Consider the following 22521-nt stretch of genomic DNA (forward strand, 5'->3'; position numbering starts at 1 on the left):
GATGATGTCCAAAATCAGGCCTGAGTGAGAGATCCCATGCCATCCAGAGGAAAGCTGCAGAGCTTCCTGAAGCTATATGGGGTGGTTAGAAAGATTGGTTAAGGAGAGGCTGTGGCTTGCCTCTGCCCCATGCTCTTCTGAGGTGTACCACACTAAGATTATATTTGAGGGCTGCCACAATAATGCAAAACCAACCTAGCCTGGGGTTCTAAAAACCATACTTGAAATTCCAAGTCTGTCTGGAGAAATCCATTCTTAGTACAAATTCAGTCTCCAGAATGATTTCTGTTCATTGAGAAAGTTATTGTTTAGCAGATCCTATTTTCTCTCCTCAGCCTGTGCTTCCCTTTTCCTGTTGGTAGAAGGACTGCTGGTCAAAGCCTGTGGTGGTGGGAATTTGACTCAAACATTTACAATTTTTTTTTTCATTTTGGCTCCTTTTATTGGCCATGAGAACATTTATGTGTATTAGACAACCTTTTGGAAGTATAGCTAATACCTGCTGCCTCCACGTTTCCACTTCTCATTCATTCTTGCATTTGGATTTTTTCAGATTATAAAATTAACATAGAGTCAAATAAGACATGGGTGCTTTTAAAAAGTTCATACTTTCCAACTCTTTCTTTTTCCCTCAGGGAATCAGTAATAATATTTTGGGGGTGTTTACTTCTGTGTCTTCTCTACCCTCATATCTAATCACTCTTCAACCTGCTTATTGGTCGCTAAATTAAATATCCATTTCTTTTCATTCCTTATATGATTTGAGCTCTAAAGAATATTGGACACTGTAGATTAATCTTTCCTTTTTTTGAGAGAGAGAAAGAGAGCACATCACTCTAGCAGAAGCAGGAGAGGGGTAAAGGCAGAAGGAGAGAGAATCCCATGCAGATTTCCTGCTGAACACAGAGGCTGACTTGGGGCCCGATCTCACAACCCTGAGATCATACTCCAAGCCAAAATGACACTCAACCAATTGAGCCACCCATACACCTCAATTTTTCCTTCTTAAGACCCTCTCTTTTCTTGCTTTTCATGACATTACATGGCTTTTCTTCTACCTTTCTGGTCATTCCTAGCCAATCATTGTTTCTAGCCCTATTCCTCTGTCTGCCTGTCAATCTCAGTGTTCCATCCTCTGCAGGACAACCACATCTCAGGAAACTCTGAACAGAATTATAGGAACTTTTGGACAAAATAAGAATTTATCCAGTCTCATCACTTTTATTGAAAATGGAACCAAGGCAGCCTGAGTAAAGAAGTAAACTATCTAAGGTTATTTCAGAGCATGACCCTGAAACAAAAACATCCTGACTTCAAGTCTAGATATTGATAAAAGCCAGTAATCTACCAATTTCCCGGTATATTTCATTTATTTACTCTGGTCTTCTTTTTCTTTTTTCTCCCTTTAACTTGGTAATAGTAGAATTGCAAGGTAAACTTAATTTTGAGAGATGGCTCTTTATGACCCCAGTGACAGCCATATTATGCTATGTAGGAATTCATCTGGAAGTCAACAGGAAGAACACATTTTAATTTTATTTAATTTTCCTGAGAATACAGGAAAAGGGGTAACAAGCTCCCCTAAAAATTGGGGTAAATGATCATTGCAAGCATGGAGATCTGAAGTTACCCTTGGTGAAGCTCCTTCCAGGAGCATCTAGGAAGCCATAGGCAGTGGAAGCAGCCATAAGTCAAACTGGCTGATGAGTTCCTTAAGATAAAAAGACTTTAAGATAAAAAGCTAGCACCAAAGGGGTGCCTTGGTGGCTCAGCCAGTTAAGCATCTGCCTTTGGCTCAGGTCATGATCTCAGGGTCCTGGGATCGAGCCCTGTGTAGGGCTCCCTGACCTGCAGAAAGCCTGCTTCTCCTTCTCCCTCTGTTATTCCCCCTGCTTGTGTTTCTCTCCCCAACCCCCCTCTGTCAAATAAATAAAGTATTTTTTTTAAAAATCCAGCATAAAAGGTGTGGGGGGTACCGCTTATGTGCCCATCCTTATGTTAACTTCCTCGCATATAGTCACCATACTTCTCAACCCCCAAACTAGGGCATATCATATTACCAGAAGAAAAAAATGTTTGACGTTTGGGTTGTCATAACTGCTAAGCCAGAAAGTGGTATAAGAACACAAGTCATGACCTTTACCATCTAGCTATTGCCATCTATTCAGTGTAACAAGTTACTGAGTGCAGCAGGCTGGTAAAATGAAACCGTGGGTATTAATTTTTAGCTGAGGGCCCCAAATCAGGAAACAAAAATCATAAATTAAAAAAGCTGTAATTAAAGCCCTTCTCTGGGCAGGCTAAGAAATTCTAAAACTAGCTCTACCAGCTTCAGTGATTGCTCTCCTCTGGCTTGGAAAGCAGTTGAGGCTGGAGAGGCTGGGGAAGGAAAGAGAATGTCTTTGAGTTTGCCTCAGTGGTAGAGAATTACCTCAGCCAGGATGACTCCCTGTCCTGGGCCAGCTCACATCTGTGACTGGCTGATGTAGGGGGATGCAGGATGAGCCACCTGGGCTCAATCTGAAGGCTACTGGAGCTCTCAGGCTTCCGGCAGGCTTGGCTGACGCTGTCCATGGACCTCACAGCTGTTGCACTTCTCCCTCTGTGCACCTGCTCCAGCCCTTCCCTTCCATAGCTATTGATCCCACGGGCGGTCCTTTAGAATCATCCTACACACAGGAAAAAAAAAATCTGTTCTACTAAAGAAATCCCTTCAGATATGGCTCTTGGTGTTTAGTGACATACTTGCAGTATTGTCTGAAGAGTTGTTTTGTCTTAGGGACAAAAGATGTGGCACATGATTGGTACTGCAGCAAATCAACAAAAGCGATCTGAGTTGAATGTCTCTTGAAGGTATGTTCATTAAAAAAAAAAAAAAAAAGAAAGAAAGTTATGTTCAGGGCTAACACCTGAGCTTTCTATAGTGTAAATAAGACTTTGTGTTCCTGAACCTTCCAGCTAATTTGATGTTTTCCCTCTCACATGCCAAGCAATGTTCAGGCTTTGAATGTTTTTATATCAGTTCTCTCCTTTGTAAATGACATTAACACTGTTGCTTGAGGCCGTGTTTAATCACGTTTGTCCTCCTGTGGACCTGAATTGACAGTGCCTCAGATTTGTTGCTAATTTTGTCTGTAGATAGTCTAGCTTCAGCTGTTTATGGTGATGCTACACTTTCTTTTATAAATATTTGTGGTAAAAACAAAACAAAACAAAAAAAAGGAGTATAACCATAGGTTTTGAACAAATTTCCTTACATTTTTTCATACAGAAATGATAAATACTTGTATGCTATTGAAATTTAACCTTGTATGACACTTAAACAACTATTAGAGGAAATAATAAAATAGGTCTTTCTTATGTATGAAAGAAATTTTTTAAACATAAAATATTTTCTGATTATCATCTAGCTTATATTAATTTTTTTTAAAAAGCTGAAGGCAAAAAAGCCTTCATTAGGATGTACTAAGAGGTTGATAGCTGTATCCCACTTTTTCTATGCACTGAGATGCTCATATGCTTCCCCTTAGAACAGGTGATGTGCATGCATAGCATAGCTGCACGTTATTTTTGCAGTTGCATTGAATTTTTATTTTGTAAATTTGTATTTAAGTAATATATTTATGTTATAACAACACTTAAATACTGTTATTGAAATCTGTACTTAAATTGTTATACAATTTCTAGTACAGGACATATACTGTGAGGTTTGTACTAAAGTGAATAAGTGAGTTTTAATGCTGATCCACTCAATGCTATTCAGAAATCAATTGGCTTCGTACTTTCTCATATCCTTAGGTGCATTTAGATGGTCAGAATTAACCTTCTGTGTTAAAACAAAAAACAAAACAAAACAAAACAAAACATACATATATATGTGATTATATATATATGATTTTATATCATATATATGATTATATATCATATATATATGATTTTTAAAAAAAAAGGTTTCCCTCACAGGAAAATAGCAGCTACGTGCTTCTTTCCTATACTGCTATCACAAACCAAGGCATTGATGACAGGACATGCAAATTGTGTTTCACTTTTCAGCGTTTATCAGAGAATTTAATGAAGTGTAAGATTGGTATTTATTTGAAGCTATACAGAATGACTTGATTCACATCTGTAGAAATAACAAATATATTCTGTTGAGTATTAAAAAACAAAGAATCAGGGTTCCTGGGTGGCTCAGTCTGTTAAGCATCTGCCTTTGGGTCAGGTCATGATCCCACGGTTCTGGGAAGGAGCCCCACATCAGGTTCTCTGTTTAGTGGGGAGTCTGCTTCTCTCTCTCCCCCTGCTGCTCCCCTTGCTTGAACTCCCATTTGCAGTCTCTCTCTCTCTGTCAAACAAATAAATAGATAGATAGATAAATAAATAAAATCTTTAAAAGCAATAACAGGGACGCCTGGGTTGCTTAGTGGTTGAGCGTCTGCCTTTGGCTCAGGACGTGATCCCGGGGTCCCAGGATTGAGTCCCACAACGGGCTTCCTGTGTGGAGCCTGCTTCTCCCTCTGCCTATGTCTCTGCCTCTCTCTGTGTGTCTCTCATGAGTAAATAAATAAAATCTTAAAAAAAATAAAAGCAATAACAACAACAAAGAATCACTGTCTACACTAAATTCTGTCTCAGAGTCAGCTCCCAGGAAATCCAGCCCATGACAAGAGTGAGTGGTTGCATCTCGTTTACCTTAAGCCAAGCCAGTGGTACTCCAGAGGACCCCTGGAGAGCTTGCTATATGTCTGCTGGATTTGGGAAACACAATGGACTCTGGTCCCCTATGCCACAGAAAGCTAAGAACGAGAGGCAGCGAAGATGAGAGAGAATGAACAAGAGAAGGAGAGGGACCCCATTCTACTGGGAGTGAGGCACCTTATGCTGAGGACAGGCAAGTGTATGAGGACAGCAGCAATCAAAATCACGCAAAGAACTATGAAGCCGGGTAGCCAGGGTGATTCAGTCCAACAATTCAGTCAGGTAAGTGTTTGCTTTCCACTGAGGTCATGATCTTGGAGTCCTGGGATTGACTGCTGGGTTGGGGCTCTTTGCCTCTCCTCCTAACCCCACCCTCCATGCTTGTGTGTTTAATACATACTCTCTCTCTCAAATAAATAAATAAAATCTTAAAAAAAAAAAAAAAGAACAATGAGGTCCGGTGAACAATAGGCCAGGGATAGAGAACACAATTCAATGCATTTACAACTCCAATTAGTTGATAGTAAACACTTGAATATTAGGGTTGAAAAAAAGGCTTTTCTCTGCATTTCGATTTGGTGAGGAAAATGTTAAAAGTGATGAACAACATCTCTCAAGGCTGCAGGAAGAGGGGGAATCATAGCATATTTGCCATCTCTGGAATAGACTCCTAAAGAAGAGAAGCTATATAAATTACCGACTATTTGACATGCAAAGTAAGGAGAACATGATTTTCCATTCTCCATGTAATAGCCCAGAAATAAATTTTCAGAAAGGCACACCTATTCAAATTACTCCTCTAATGGAAAATCTTCAAAGGCTCTACACTTTAGAATGATCCAGATGCTCTGCATGATTTGACTCCTATGAATCTTGTCATGTGCTCCGTCTACTAGGTCCTCCCAAGTTACCAACTTGCCTACTGGGCTCTACTCAGAGTTACCTTTTCACATTTCCTTCACTTCCTGATGTCTTTGCACATGGTAGTCTGTTTGTCTGAAACCCTGTCCCTCACCACTCCTTCTTGTTCCTTAATCCCCAGGCTCAGTTATCTTCTCTTTTGAGAAGCCTTCCTGAAACACACCTCCCACTCCCTTTTTTGGATATTACTCTATCTTGTACACAAAGCATGTGTCAAAATACCTGTTCTTCCCTATGACTGCAAGTTCCTTGAAGGCAGATATTCTTATTCATCTTTGCTTTCTGAACTCTTAGCACTGTGGCTGGCACCTGAGAAGAAGCTAATATTTTTGAATAAATGAGAAGTGAGTAGAATCAGTAGGCGGCCCTTCAATGAGTGGGTCAGGATTAAAGATGATGCTGAAATTCTTTGACCAAGTGGCTTAGAGAGGATTGACCACTCCTTCCCAGGAAAACCCAGAATTCAAATTCCCAGAAGATTCCAAATGGATATTATTACAACTTAGCTGTGAATAGCTGAGAATTTTTGTAGCAGACACTAATCCTCCCCACTTGGAATTCTTGCTATTTGAAAAAAGAAATCTCACCTGACAGATGGATTAATGTTCAAGAAGACTGTATTTGCACAGCTGCAAGAGTCTTTCCCAAACAAGATGTTTGAGCTCTCCTCTCTGCAGGAAATCTGATGACCAGATGAAAACATTAAACCATTTAGACAGAGCCTGGAGAACCATGGGAGGAACCATGTACATTAAAGAATATCATTTATAGATATCCTTTGAAAGGTTTCCCCTTTCCTTCCTGAGGTATGTATATGTTTGTGTGTGTGCATGTATGTGCATATCCGTGTGTGTGTGTGTGTGTGTGTGTGTGTGTATGTGCAAGTTTCTTTGAGTTATAAATAAAGCCCTTCAGAATCCACCATGAATCAGGGACAAATGGCAGCCTGGATGTCCAGGTGTCTAGACAACCATTAGAAGTCTGACCACATGATGAACCCCATGCATAGCTCTGAAGCTGTCTAAACACTGTCTTGTGGAGAATGTCCTGGAGTTGTTCCATTAACTCAGCTTCTCTTTGCTCTGCAACCACCTCACTGAGGGGAGAACTACAATTATGCAATTCAGAAGAAATGCATTTTGGCCACAACCACCTGGAGTGTACATAGAGGACCTGAATTCACATGCATAAGTCAGCCAGGATCACTGTAGGATAGACATCAGAAATCTTCCCTGCAAGCTAATAGGAGCTGCATATTTTACACAGGGCATCACACATCCAAGGGGAATTTCTAGGGGCAACTCTACTGGCTGAGCATATGACTGATGTTTTTGAGGTCACTCCCTATGGATTCACATGGGAAGTACACTTAGCCCCTCCAATTTTTAAATATGAACTCTTTGAGGTTAAGGATCATGAGGCAGAGGGTCTTGAACAGGCACAAAAATGGAGCTTTGGGACTTGATGACATGTTGCATTCACATACCATTAAATAAGCAAGGATAGTGGAAGCAGCCATGGTGACAGCCAAGGGGCTCTAGTGTTAGGGATGAAGGTCTTTTAAATAACAATGACAACAGAAGGGTAAGTGGGAATATAGAGTTATGCTATGCTCTACAGTTACACTTTTTGAAGCTTTCTCTGGTGCCCAGTGTCCTTCTTTGGAACAGGTGTGCTATTTGAAGAATCAAAGCTAACTTTTAAAATATAAAATAAAAAGAAGTTTGGGCACACAGAGAAAAGCTGAAAATATGTCCAAATATTCTCTTTCAAAAGGACAAAGAGCCCATGTATCCCAGAATCTTTGCTTCTGTGTAAATACTCCTTTGTTCAATGGCAGAGAGAGAGACAGAGAGCAGACAGACAGAGTCCAGGTGAAAGTCCCCAACACTCAACATCTGAATGGTGCATAGCAATCATCCTTCAGTAGAAACGTTTTAAGGGGTCCAAACTGATGCTGCACTGAGAACCAAAAGCAATCTACTTAAGAGCCCCACGCACACATGACCTCTGATTAATCTAGGTACAGAGGAAATGTCTTTATGAAATATTTTTTCGACCAAATGTATTTTTCTATTGTATGACTATGAAACTCTCTATGAAAATCAAGAACAAGAGATGGAAGTAGGTATCAAAAAGGCTTGCAATAAAGAAAAATGAGGAAAGATAACTTTAAAGTTCAAAAGAGTTCAATCCATGATGCAGGTGACTGCAGATCCAAGATCCAGTTGATTGGTCTGGAAATACTGGTTTTGCACATATGGAGCCATTTCGCTTCGTCTCCCTTTCTTCTCCCTGCCTTCTTATGTTAGAGGCCACTGCCATGTGTAGAAGTTTCTCTGAGTTCATCATTCTTTTGTGCAACCACATCGCTCCAGCTTTCTGTTCACTCAGTTGGAGTATCACTGAATTTACCCAGTGGCTTCCAGGCTCTGGACACTGGCATGATGAGAACACTCCAACCCGTGGTCTAGATGATTGGTTCAGGGATGATCATGTGCCCGAGGCAGTGAAAACATACTGACAACTTCTGGAGGGGCTATTGGCAGAAAAGGACTCTCTGCAGGGGTTGCTAATCTGAAGAGCCTGTCTGAGAGAAAAAGCCAATAGAGAGAAAAGACAAAGTGAAAGATGAGGAGGAAGACTGAGAACATGGTTGTGTAGTTTGAAGCGCTAAGTGTGCCTGAAGCTAGAAACCTCCATGGATTTGCAGTTAAATAAGCCAATAAATTCCCCTTTTTACATAAGGGAGTTTGAGTACATTTCTGTTACTTGTTTAAATAAATAAATAAATAAATAAATAAATAAATAAATAAATAAAGTCTTACCTAATACAGAAATCTGGAGCAGAGCTGGGAAGTTTTTAGCTTGGAAACCAGACAATCTTAGCTAAGTTAAATCTGAGAAAACAAGGATTACCTAGGACCCTGCAGTTAGAATTGACTAAAGGGAAGAACATGATATTTATGATTTTATTGAAGCCCATGTCAACCCTCAATGTTTTTTACAATGTCTTCTTTCATATTTGCTGGCATCTGGCTTCTTTTAATACACTGTGGTGGCTTAGTGGATCCAAAAACAGCATTCTTACCTAGTTTTTCTTTTGCCTCCTCCGAGCCTCATGCTATTCCCCCTTGTACACGTCACTGCTCCTACTGTACTCACTTGGCTTCTCCTTGTTGTTTGCCTTTCTCTAGTGTAACACCTTGTACAGTGTCATAGTTAGATGCTTCCTAGCCTCTATGTCCCCCCAGATTAATGGCTCTGCCAGATAGCAGAGACTGCCCATGTCTGTGGGTATATTCCTGGAGCCTAGTCAGAGACCTGTGATACTAAATATTGCAGTGAATTGAATTTGTGGCTCACAGCAGATGTAGTCTCACTGCCACTCAGTACCCAGCCTCTGCCTCCTTGCAACTCTCAGAGACTTTCCTGACTCTGACCTCAGTATGCTGCTTATTGTCTCCTAGATGTCTTCATCAGTTATGAAAACCCATGCCTACAAATATACTTATTTATTTATTTATTGAATATTTGCCAAGTAGGTACTTAATGTGCTTTAACCCATTCGGTCCTCACAGCAGCAGCTCCATCTCGCAGATGAAGAGATCAGGCCTGAGAAGAAGTTAAGTGGATTGCCCAAGGTCACCCAGCTAGTAGTGAGCAGCTGTGGATTCAGTGAGTTCCTAACCAAGACCCCATTTTCAACTTGAGTGTTATCAGTTCCTTATGTGCTATACACGCTTCATTTATATTGATGAGTTACCATCACAACAAACCTGCTATGTACAATTCTTAGTCTCATTTTTCTGATAAGAAAACTGAGACTCGGTGAAATTAGTTATGTCGTTTGCCTAAGGTCACCTGGATGTGAAGAAGAAGAACTGAAATTAAATCCCAGGATATTTGAGCCCAGAGCTCAGGCCCTGATTCATCAGCCATCATGTCAAACAGTTGCCTATTAATTGTTGGGTGATTTGTATCAGAAGGGGCATCTGCCCTTTAGTTTTGCCGTTCTTCTTCTTATTTAATAGGTATAATAATAACTATTCCATTGGTCAGTCAGAAGAGCTACAATTTAAGAAGTTCCAAGAGTGTTTGGTATATAGTAAATGCTCAACAAATGGTACTGATTGTTATTGTTTACCAAGTCCTTCTGATGCCAGGTATTTTCGTAAGAACTTGACATGTATTTTTCACTGAATCCTCACATTAGCCCCATGAGGGGGTATCGAAAGCAGGTTTCATGTTATAGATGTGGAAACTGAGGCTCAGAAAAATTAAGCGACTTGCCTCAAAATCACAGAGCTAGTTAGTGCCCAAGGCCACAGAATTAGTTTGTTGGAATACCATGGTACTAGCTTTCACTGTCTTTCTTACTTTGAAAGTTCCGGTGAAGAGATCAGAGAGCCGAACAATGACCAGGTAGACTGGCCTCTTCTTGGGTTCTGCTAGCTCCGGGCCTTTTGGTAGTTCCTTAGCCTCATGGTCCTCAGCTTTGTAGATGAAGAGCTTGCACCTCTGCAGCCACAACTCTGGGGAGTGAGACATGGGGAGGAGAAGTTACTGAAAGGAGAAAGCAAGCACATGTGTGTTGAGCCCCTACAATACCTGAGCACCAAGGGCCAAACACAGGAAGCTGTTCTACCTAAAGTATTTGAACAGGGGCTTTGGACCTGGCCAGCTTAAGTGCTCAATGGCTAAGGGTACAAACTTCTTCCTTATCCCCACTCTTCCTGATGCTCCTCACAGGGGTGAACTGGCACACAATGAGGAAAGAACTGGAAATGCTCTTATTAATTTCAGCCTTGTAGATTATTCAGATTGCAAAAAGAATTCCATGTTGCATCTAAAAGTGTCTGGCCCAGCTGTCTGTGTAGATTAAATAATCCAGATGGCTGCATGAGTTACTACAGCAGAAAAGAAGTGGTTTCACCATAGAGTGAGCTAATCCAGAAAGTTCAGGGATAATAGATTTCTTTACCTTGCACGACCCCATTTCTTCTCTTCTTAGCTTGGCTTACTTAAATTTACTATGCAATTGCCAAATCTTTGCTTCACTTGGGCTATTTAAATAGCCACAATGTTGCCTTTTTATATGAGAGATTAAAAAATCAGCAACCGAAATTTGATGGCATTTGGAATAAAGGATTAATCAGTGCTGTCACTCTCACTTGGGCAGCAAAATCAAGCCTCTTGTTTTGGGAGATACTGCTAGAGGGGATAATTTCCACATTGCCAGGCTGTTTTTCTTTTTAATATCACAGTGGATTTGCTGTGGTGGAGGCTGCTACAAACTGCTGGCACCGTAACTGGTTACAAAACGTGTCTGCCAAACCACTCAGGGGAGGGAGCCCTACTGTATTCTTTGATGGTGGGCTTCTTTGCCAGGGAACAGACCTGCAGAGAAAGAGCCTGTTTCATCCTCTCCCCTGCACTTGAGCAAAAGGAAAGTATCGGTTTGCCCTTGTGGAAAACAGTGATAGGAATCTCAGTTCTCTTCTGCTGCTGGGAACTTTCCAGCCATCCACTTCCTCTTATCCTTGTTCTTTGGTGCACGAGGCAGCAGAAACCCAAGAAAATGCAGATGGCTCACCTCCGCCACCTGCGTGCTTAAGAAACACACCTGACAATGGGTGCCAGACGCTTTTGAATCTATCACTGTCAGAGACTCCTGCCAAGTTCCCTTCTAAGAAGAAAAAACAAAACAAAACATGAAATCAGAAGGACCTAGACAGAATGATAAAATGTAATTCTATCGTTCACCTATAACATCTCAGATCAGTGTACTCTACTCTGCAGGTGATGATCATACTTTTATTTACTTTTTTCCTCTCCATTCACAGATGCCAATATTGGTGACTGGCTTCCACAAATTTACTTTATCTGCAACTCAAAGCAAGAAAGGAAGGCAACACAAACCACACTGGCACGCTGACAGCTCAGCATTAGGAATACAGCCCTATGCCAATCGACGTCTGGGTGCCAAGGCAAGAAGGCAAGGGCACATTATTTAAGGACACATTTGAAAACAAGAATTAAATTGTCACAGAACTTACTTTCTTTCTCTTTCTACATCCTAACTTAAAGAACCAGCCTCTCCCCTCGAGGGAAATAGACAATGACTCAGAGTTCAAGGTGAATGAAAATGGAAATTTTAGTTCATTTCAGAGTGGCTTAGAGGAATGACATTTTCTTTAGCAAAACATAGGAAGAATCTTCTCCAAACCGAGTACTGACATTAGTGAGTCAGTAGACAGGAAGGAAAGAACTAAGAGAATGTGATGAGCACTTATGGCCATCATACATTTTTACTCTCAGTTCTGGAGAGCATTTCATTCCAGTTTTCATTTATTCATGCATCCATATATTCGATGGAGAAATTTGTGGTAATCTTGGAAATAAAAATTCTAGATCATTTGTGGAGCTCTTACTATGTACCCACTCCTTTGTGAAATGTTTGCTTGTATTCAGTCCTCAATGAATGCTGTGAGGTAGGTACCATTTTTACCCTCATTTGACAAAGAGAAAATAGAAACACTGAGAGGTTAAGCCATTTGCCCAAGGTAACACAGCAGGTGAGTGCCGAGCAAGGGTGCAAACTGAGGCAGTCTGGCTTCAGAGCTGGCATTTGGAACAACTCTCTTGCCTGTGGCCACAGTGGTGGGGTAGTATTAGAACAGGGGCTTTGGACCAGGCAGGCAGCTACCCAATGAGGTGTTTCTGCTTCTGTAGGGTTTATTTTTATACCCTTACTGCCTTCCTTACAGGAGTGTTTTGGGAATGAAGAAGGACAGTATCCTACTGGTAAGAAGAAACGGATGACTCATGATGAAGAAGGAGGGGGGGGAAGCCCTTTCAAGCTGAAGGATACCATTTTTTCACACTGGAGGAGGTCACTGAATGCATCATAGGGGAGAAATGGATCTGAGAGGTCACATGGATAATAGTCCCACCTTTGGATAGGACACCCTGCTGCCAGAAAAATGATTCAAAAGAATTCTTGCTGCAGCAAGAGTATCAGGTTACTGGTGTTGAACAGCACCCAGGAGCATATGCTTTATTAAGTTGACCAGATGTCCTGTTTAGTCAGGCCTCACCAGGTATTTTAATAGTCTTGAAGAGTGTCTGGAAATAAATCACCTAGAGCAAGCGGACTTGGTAGTAAGTCCCCTACTGGCATGTTGTTAAGGCTTTAGGTTACTTTGTGTATTTCCATTTGTAGCTGTTAAGGTTTCACCGAATAAGTCAGAGGGCTTCATAGCCTGGCAGTAACTCAAAGCTCTACATTCCTTTTCTGCCTTAGATTTAACTTATTCCAGTATTTTTCTCCTGAGTTTTTCTCTGTGCCAGCCACTAAGGACACACAGGTAAGCAAAGAATGATCCTTCTTCTTGGGAACTGAGTTGAAACCCTGTGAACTCTGAGACAGATCCTCCTCTGCTATTGCCAAGAAGGCTGTGCAAGATGTGGGGGAGATGGGCTTTCCCTCTTCTCCCTTCTTCAATGCGTTGCTTGCCAGGCCTCAAAAGACCCTCCTACTTCACTGGTTCATGACTTTGTGCTGGTACGATGTTAGACGACTTTCAGATACAAATAAGAAATAATATTAGCTCACACTTAAAAGCTATGCATGTGGCACTCGTGTCTTCCATGACATGACGACTCTTTGAAGTAGATTGTGTTACTATCTTCATTTCTTAAGTAAGGAAATCAAGGCACAAGAAGTTAAAAAGTGAGCACATAGTAAAATGCTCATCTTTGTAGAGCCAAGCAGTTTGGCTTCAAAGCACATGGTCACAATTACTGCTGTTCGCTGTCTCTGATAATGCTGCTACTAAAAGCATGTTTCAAGAGGAAATAAGAAAGAAGCTGACGTACAGAAGGGAGAAGACTCTAAGCAATAAATCATAGCAATATTGATAATTAGTGAGTTGACAGAGATTGTCTCCAATCCTCAGAGCCTCGTAGCTCAATGGATATTATTTTACATATAAGGAAACAGACTGGGAGCAGCCAACTCTCAAATAACCAGGTTATGGAAGAATGTGGATTTGAATCCAGGTAGGTCCCCCTTGATCTCCTTCTGCTCCTTTTACTGAGCCATCCTGCTTCTTCCTGGTGACAAGCAGAGTAGCACAGAACATGAGGACAAATTTGGCCTCAAAATGGAAAACACTGTCCCTGGGATGATTAAAGGGAAACTACGACTTTGTAGAGAATACCAGAATTAGACAATCTTAGAAGTCACGCAATAAAACACTTTGCCTAATGATTTAAACTCTGACAGTATTCCCACTAAATATTAGGTGGGAGACAAATTTGGGGATTGGAATGATTGATACCTGCCTCTCCCACCCCCTTGAGAAAGCACAACGAGAGAAAATTGGGCTTGAAAATCTAGATGCTGATCCAAACACTGGAAAGACTCAAGAGTAAGGCTTCTTCATTAAAGGAGGCCTCTGCCCAGGAAATCACCTTGCTGGCTCAATGCTTGGCATTTTGCATTGTTTGTCCGTGTCACTGAGATCAGCATGTGTTCCACCAGGGGAACCTCTCCGAGTTGGAGGGCTGGCAACAGCTCCTGGACTACCGAACCAGGAGTAGTGGAGTCTTACTGCCTCCTTGGTGGTGCAAGTTGTCAAAGCTGTCATTTGCAGTCACAGAGCTAGCTGCACTTAACAGGAAATCATTCCACTGGGTGTGCAGAAACACAGAGAGACACAGACACATGCACGTGCCATGTGGAGAAACCACAGCCTCTGCTCTTACTCCGAGGATGTTTTACCTGTTCTAAACCTTGCACAGACCTGCCGCCACCCTTACATACCATTATTTGACTTGCTCGATGCCTCTCTCCACTTGTCAGGGGGGCCTTTCTTGGCTATATATTTTTTTCATTTCTTTTGTGAAAAGTGTTTTGCTTTAAGAGGAGCCGAACTCCTCCAGCCCATTCTGTAAGGGCAAGGAAACAAAAGAATAAGAACAGATAATAATAATAATTGAGCACACACTCTCTGGCATACACTGAGCTAAGTACTTCACATGAATTAGCTCATTTAATACACACAAAAACCCTAATGAGGTAGGTACTATTATTAACCCCATATTATAGGTTATGCAACTTGCCCAAAGCACACGCTGACTCAGCTGGGACCCAGCTGCGGGCTGACAGACCTGAGCTGGCATCACGGACCCTGCAGCTCCTTGTTTCCCTGCGACTCTTGAAAGTATGCCAAGCTCCGTTAACTTGAGGCTACATGTTGTTAACTCCCTTTAAGTTTAGTTATTTTTGGATGGATAAAGGAAAGAATATTTTATTCAACCCTTGTTTCCCTATAATTCTTGGGTGAGGATTCTAAGAGATGATTTAATTTTCTCAATTACTTAAATATCAAGTTCATAACCTAACCATCACATTTCTTTGCCTACCTAATGGGAGCATTTTCTCTAGAAAAAAAAAATGTATAAAAAGAAATGTAGTCTCTGTGAGGGAGGGGTAATTATTTTTGTCAACTATTGCATTCTGAGAATCAAGAATATGTGCCCGATACAAGCTAAGTGGTCAGTAACCGTTGGTTAAATGGACGAATGAAAGATTTAGGGAGTCACCTAGGTGCCTGTACCCCTTGACAAGATCACAGTGAACTCCTCAAAGTCACCACTAACTGCTGACCCCTAACTTCCCAGAGGCAGATTATTCTGAAATCTGGGAATAGCACTATTGAAAGGGCTCCTTACCTCTGTTTGAGGAAACAAAGCCACCTGTGTGTGTGCTTCTGAGTTAAGCATCCATGACTTTGGGAATAATTAGAAGGTTTGACAAAAGAAAGGAGGAATGCAGGCAATGTCATATACACTTGCAACCCTGTTAAAGCCATGAGCCACGTGGTTCAGCCCATTAGTAACTTGAAATTTGAAGTGCTATCATCCAAATAAGAATTCTAAAGTGTTGTGGCATCTTGTAAGCACCTTAAATGGGAATATTATTAAAACCATCCATTCTCTTTTTTGGACTCAGATGTCTCTAGAATGTTTCATCCTCCATTCTAGAATCATCTCCCTCATTATCTACTCCATTCAACGTCTGCTATCACTCGGATGACCTACTCCTCATCTCGGTGCTCTGTCTTCCCACACAAAGGACTCTTAGTAGATTATTATCCTACCATTTAGGGTTCTCTAAAGAGGGAGAGTTCCTCTCTGCTTTCTGTTTTTTTCCTTCATCGTGTCTCCCAATTCAGCACAACAATTGGAAGAACCTTCTGCAGAAGATGGGAAAGAGAAAGAGTAGGCGAAATCCAAATTCTTTTGCAGGTAGAGAGTAGGAGAAAGTCTCTAGATACCCAGACTGTTACCTTTTGTCCCATTAGTCATCAAATGACTGTTCTGCAAAATTAAGGTATTTTTCCCAATTCTGCAGAAGTTTTAAGGATCCTCTGAAATCCTGTTTCTCAGATAGCATTCATCAGTCACCCAAAACCCCTTAGTTTCCATAGAAAAATGGCATTTATAAATCTAAAGGGCAGACTTAGAGAAAGGTTCTGTCCTACCGTAGCTTTCTACATTATTTTGTAGCTTATTTGTTAACTCAAGCCAACATTTGGTTATTCTGTGCAAAATAGATTTAGGATCACAATCCTTGCCTACACATAGATTTAGGATCTATTTTCCTTCCTTTTTTCAGCACAGCCTACTTGGTTGATACTATATTAAACGGAGAATGCTCATTTGCTGTAGCTGTCCTCCTTGCACACATCAAAACTTCTCACTGTCACATTTCTGCCCAGATATTAATAAACATGAGTGGGAAGGGGAATAAATGCATGAAGTACTGCTGCTCAGGCTTTTTAAGCCCGTGGAGCTCCCCTGTCCTGCTTTGGTTGAAGATGAGGTGAAGATTAGGCACACTGGGAGCCCAGCTGTCTGAGGAAAAATCCCCAAGGGGAGAATCTGTCAATAAAAACAAGTATTTGGATGCCAACATGGAAACCTAGTTGGAGCCAATTTCCATGCCGCAGCACTGCTGTCATGACTCGGTGCTTCAGGATAACAGGAGGCAGATGGCCTCCAGGAAAATAAAAATTCAAGGATACTATGCATATGGTCATATTTTCCAAACTTTGAAGAAATTCTGCCCCTCAAAGTATATCTGCTTAATCTCTCCTAAGCAAAAAGGCAAGTAACCTTCAAAGGGCACCATATATCTCTTTTAATAATACATTGGCCCTTGTTCTTTCATAGATGTGAGCATTTATCAACCTTGGGGCCAGAGCAGTAGAAGTTTGCTTCTGGTAAGAGAGAGTTCTAGGAATGGTGTTTCATTTACTGAAGGAAGGGGAAGCTGTAGATCTAGGAAATGATAGGCCTGGAAATATCTCCTTGCAGAGATGATATAAGGGACACTGGAGTTCCTGTAGCCTAAGAGCACAGGCTCTCATCCAGGAGGCCCAGAGTCAAAGATGTGCTTGTTGGGCACTCAAAATATTTACAGAAACACAAGTGAAACAAAATAGATGCTGACATTTTAAAGTTAAGAGAATTCACATAAAAAATATTCAGATTACTGACTTAAAAAAAATCAGAAGACCACATTCCAGCACTCACAGTGCTGGAGATGAGTAACCATCTCTGCAAACATGCATGTGCTCTTGGATTTGCCAATGTCCCCTCCTGGCTTTTTTTTACTCATTTGTGTTCCAACCTTGGCTACAAAGCCACAAACTTCTCTGTCCTGGGTTCTCGTTCTGGCTTGGCCACTTACACTTTTGAGTCCTTGGTCATATCACTGAAGGTTTTTAAGACTATATCTATTTATTTTTATAATGGAGATAATACCTTGCCACAGTGTTGGGTACGTTAAATAAGATATTCCATGTAAAGTGCTTAGCCAAGTGCCCATCATGTAAGTATTTAATGTATGTTAACCATTCTTATGGTTAAGGTCATTCTTGTCATTGAATGAGCTTGTCCAAATCATTTTTTATCACTTTTTATTTTAATATAAATGAGGAAATACAAAACTAAAGTCCACAGATCAAAGTTTCCTATTGCCTGGATCTTTTGGGTCACTAGATATACTTTGGACTAATTAAATTATGTAATTCGCCCAAAGCCGTGTATAAACTGGGCAACTGTCTATTTCAATCAACCATCATAAGGATGATGAAACCTAAGGGTTCCATGGAGAAATGCCATGGTATGGGGCAGGCCAGGTGTGGTAAAGAGGTCCGTAGCCACATCTAGCTAATTAGGGAAGGGCATGCACTAATCACCACCTAGAGACAGTGCAGAACAGTAGAAGAACATCAATGGCTGTGAGACACCTGAGTTCAAATCATATCTCCATCACCTCAAAGTCACTTTGGTCAAACAACTCCTTTGAGTTTTGAGGTTCATTTCATAATTTATAAAATAGAGATGCTGACAACCCATCTCACATGGTTGCTATGAATGTTAATTAAAATAATGAACATTTAAATGCACATCACAGAGTAAGTGCTAATACATGGTAATTATAAATAAGAATCAGAGTAAATTATAATCAGCCATCTACTGAAAACAGTTAAAATCTTAATAATCCCCAAGAGCTTAAGAAAACCCGTCAGTGAACTGTTGTAAAATCTGATACACACAACTTCAAATTAGTGTCATGTACTTGTTGAGCCCATTATACTTATCATTATTTACTGATCACCATTTCCATTATGCTTCATTACTTCCAATGACATTTCTGATAATGCTCCGGGAAGGGTTTGTTTCTTTGATTTGTATTCTAGGTTTGCAATGCATGGTCTCTTCTTCACATGAATGGTATTATGACTCCTTTCCATTAAAAAAAAAATTATTTATTTATTTACTTGAGAGAGAGAGAGCGTGTGCATGTTTGTACATGGATTGAGGGAGGGGCAAAGGGAGAGAGAGAGAGAGAGAGAATCCCAAGCCAACTCCCCACTGAGTGTGAAGCCTGACATGGGGCTCTATCTCACCATCTCAGGGTTGTGAGCCAAATCAAGAGTCTGCTGTTCAACCGACTGAGCCACCGAGGCACCCCATCCTTGTCATTTTAATTAGGACATAAAAATTCTGTTTTTGCCCTCTTCTCTAGTTGAGTCTAGTCTTAGCTGATTAGAACTGAGAGTTGTAAATTATCTTTGTACATTATATTCAAAATAGTCTGTTTTGAAATTATTTGGAATGAATGTTTCTTAGTTCCTCAAATGGCCAGTGCATTCCTCACTCAAGCCTCTTCTTTCTTGAGCAGCCCATTTCTAAAGCCTCTCTCCCTCTCCCTCTCTCCTTGACTCTTTGTAATAATCAAGGCTTAGGACAGCATTTTAATCACCTGGAAAGACATAATATAATTTTATGTTATATAAAGATATAATAATATAATATAATTTTGCTTCATTCAATTTTCTACAAACATTTGTTGAGTGCCTACTATGTACCAATCGCAGTCCTAACAATACACAGTAATGAGCATTTATATGTCACCTGGCACTATGCTTAAGTGATTTCATAATCTCATTGATTCCACCAAACAACCTTATAACACAGAAACTGTTAATGTTCCTATTTTATAGAAATGAAAACTGAGACATATAAAGATTAATCAATTAATTCAATGAACTTATCTAGAGGCTAAGCCAAAACTTAACTCTCTCTGAATGCCAAGCCCTACTTCTAAATGATTGCACCAGCGTTTCTCAAAGTGGGGTGCTGACTTTGCCATCAGCTGCATTAGAATCACTTAGGCTGTTTGCTAAAATTACAGATTGGAGGTATGCCCTAGACTTGCTGAGTCTACATTTGCAGTTTTGACAAATTCTCTGGGGAATTTCTGTGCTTTCTTAAGTTCGAGGGTGACTGATAAGGGGTTTTGGATAACAAATCTAAGAAACTGAGGCTGAGATGGGAAAGCAATTCTTCAAAGTGAAGGTGAACTTTCTGGAAGGAAGCTAGTTTAATGGCTCACAGTATTAAGAATCGGTTGTGAAAGATACTCTTGGTTACTCTAAAGAAGTATTATATAATTAAAATGTACTTGAACTCTGCTTCTTTACAAAGCTCTAGTCATAAGGGATATGATTTCAAAACACAGTTGCCGGAAGAGGAATTCTACGTCATTTTCTATAATTCTGAAAAAACATGGTTCCAGCTCAAGAATATCCAAATGAAGAGTTTTGGGGGCAGCAATGTGGTAGACAGGGAAGATGTCTCAGACACTTGATTATTTAGCTTGGTTTGGGGGAACTTGATAGAAATTAAAAGGACTCCCCTCAGATACCTTTTGTGCCATGACTGTTGTCAACTCATTATCAGAAAGTGACTTTCCAGCATCATATGACAGCCACGAAAAGGCTGATGTTGATCAATTTGAATAACAAAGGCAACAGGGTCCAAATTGCAAGTGTGATTCTCCATACAACCAATTATGCCTGTAATGAAAACACCCTCCTCCAGGTGACCTATGTCATGAGAGAATTCCCTTGGTCCAGAGGAGGCCGGGTTGGCTATTTCTCTGCTACTCAGAAAACAGCTCAGAGCCTCCACACTATGAGGATGGTGAGTCATCAGTGTCCACTCTGTGTACAGAGGCTCAGCTTTCATTTTCCTGTTACACTGTCCCAGTGTGCGTAAGAACAGTGTTTAAACACAAACCCTGAATTAAGACAAAGATAAAGCTGCTTCAACACTGGGGGGAAAATAGTCATTTAAAAAAAAGAGAAAAGTAAATCTCAACAAGGAAAAAGGGAACTTTGGACACAAAAAAATCAGTACTCTGCTATTTCATGAACTGATTGCTTTTTTTTTTTAAACTAAAATACAAGTTACAATAAGGGGAAACATATAACAGTCTCTTCTGCTTTTGTGAGCTCTTGTACTTTCTATTAGGTTCCTAAAATCTCGAGGGGAATATATTTTAACTGTTTATTAAAGCCAAAGTCCCTCTGACTATTCTTCTCATTTCTTCAACGTTTTATGAGATTCTTTATTTTGAAGCCCTGTAAAGTATTAATATTCTACTTAAAACAGAACTGAGCTTTTTATTGCTCCTCTGCAGAACAAGAACTCCCAAAGACATTGACCTACAGACCTTAGGCTTCATTCTCTACTTTCCTGCAAGTTGCCAGCTGATCAAGATTATCATGGGATTCCTTTACACCACTCCTTCCTCCCATTCTCCACTTACTCCTCTCTCTTTCTTCCCCTTTACCTTGCTCTTGGTAACTTCCTCAACACTTTCTTCTCTCAGGGGTAATGATATTGTCACCTGGAATGGATATCTGTTGAGTGGTCTTGTCTTTCATCAGTATTCTGTGATATGGTAGTAGAACCTCTGTTTTCCATTTGGTGATCCATCCATGTAGTTTTTGTAAAGCTATTAATCAAATGGAAGTGGACACAAGACCCAAACCAGTCAATCAGGATAACTACATTGTGGACCCGACCTCAAGTCCGAGAGAGGGCACTGATAAATGTGGGACCAACAGGGCCCCAGAGAGAGAGGTTCACTCTATTTGGAATCACTACTGACCAAGATTCATGTGGTTGCTGGGGAAACAGCTCATCCATTTCACTTAAAATTCTAGCTATTAAAATGACAAACTCAGAGTTGCTGTGACCATATTTACTGGCATGTGGACAGAGCCAAAGCTGAGAGAGAGGGAAACCTCCCATCATTTTCATTCTTGGATTCCGTCATGCCAGGAACCAGCCTCTCATCTTAGACTTCCACAATCTTGGAACCAACAAATTATCTCTTGAGCTTACATTCGTTTGAGTTGAGTTTTTGTTAGCTGGTTCTTTTATTGCTTTCAAGAATTTTGTCATCTCATGAGGAAATATATAGTTGTAGTGGAAGGCATCCTGTGATATGTGTACGGGAAGTACCTGCAGACATCACTCAGGGACAGAGAACAAAGATGACTCAATCCCAGTGAAGACACTGAGGAAAACTGCAATGAAGGAGGAGGTGGCACTGGGGGTGAGCATTGTAGAGTAAGCAGAAATTCCAGTGATGGGTAGGAAGTGAGCATGGAACGTACTGGTAATGAGAAAGGGCAGTGTGCTCACAAGGGACAACCGCAGGAAAGCCGTGACATGTTCCAAGACTGGTGAGAATTGTTCCTCCATGTTCATTGTGGCAGGACCTCAAGGGGGTGGATGTATCCTTAGAGCAGGTAGTCAGTTGGCTAGAGTCAGCTTTTGGCAACCACTGGAAACCATTCCAAGAAGTAAAGCCATTATTCTACAGGTGGTGAGGAGCTGCTGGTGTTTCTTTATAACAGGATTAACATGGTCAGATATGCATTTTAAGAAGAAAATCCTGGCTCCCTCTCTGTGCAGTCACTATTTCCTGGAGGATGGCCTCCTGGCCTCTTTGCTTAAATTCATTGCCTCTGTCCTCTATACCTGGCACCTCATCCCGCTCAAACAGAAAGTGCAAAATCTGAGCAGAGTTTCTGAAACAATTCTCAGATTTAATCAGAGTGTGAGGTTAGAGAACACAGCATAAGGGCAAGCTTAAGGGCACCGGCACTAACCAGAGGACAGGAGGCTCATCACTTGAGATAGCAGACCCTAGTGATATCACACCCAGATCCCCATTATAGGCAGGTGCAAACTAACTCCAGGTGATCTAAATACGTTGCTAAGGATGCTAAGTGTTGGCTGCTAACAGCTCACTGCTGCCCTTCTTCCAAAAACTTGCCCGAACCCCCGGTGACCAATGACTGGCTGATGAAGAACATCAATGCTCAGTCCCCTGCCTCAAATCAGTTTAACCTGTGGTTTAATTCATGCTCTCACATTCTCACAAGGTCCCCTGATTCTCTCACTGCCTCAAAAAATCACTTGCACAAGACAATCCACCTCAGGCTCTGCTTTTAGGGAAAC

At 40.9% G+C, this 22521-nt stretch overlaps 1 long non-coding RNA gene across 2 annotated transcripts; it reads right to left on the minus strand.

Moving 5' to 3' along the window:
* Positions 1–4366: 4366 nt before the first annotated feature.
* Positions 4367–21138, minus strand: LOC112659078 (uncharacterized). 2 transcript variants are annotated; one of them, XR_003136154.3, is made up of 4 exons: positions 20840–21138; positions 14450–14574; positions 10000–10154; positions 4367–8209 (listed from the first exon to the last, which is right to left on the minus strand). It is a non-coding gene; the product is annotated as an uncharacterized LOC112659078 (long non-coding RNA). The 2 variants fall into 2 exon arrangements; XR_003136155.3 differs by lacking the exon at positions 20840–21138 and adding an exon at positions 15361–16598.
* Between the last annotated feature and the right edge of the window lie 1383 nt (positions 21139–22521).

This window comes from Canis lupus, chromosome 2 (assembly GCF_003254725.2).
Source record: "Canis lupus dingo isolate Sandy chromosome 2, ASM325472v2, whole genome shotgun sequence".
In the NCBI taxonomy this organism is placed as follows: Eukaryota; Metazoa; Chordata; class Mammalia; order Carnivora; family Canidae; genus Canis; species Canis lupus.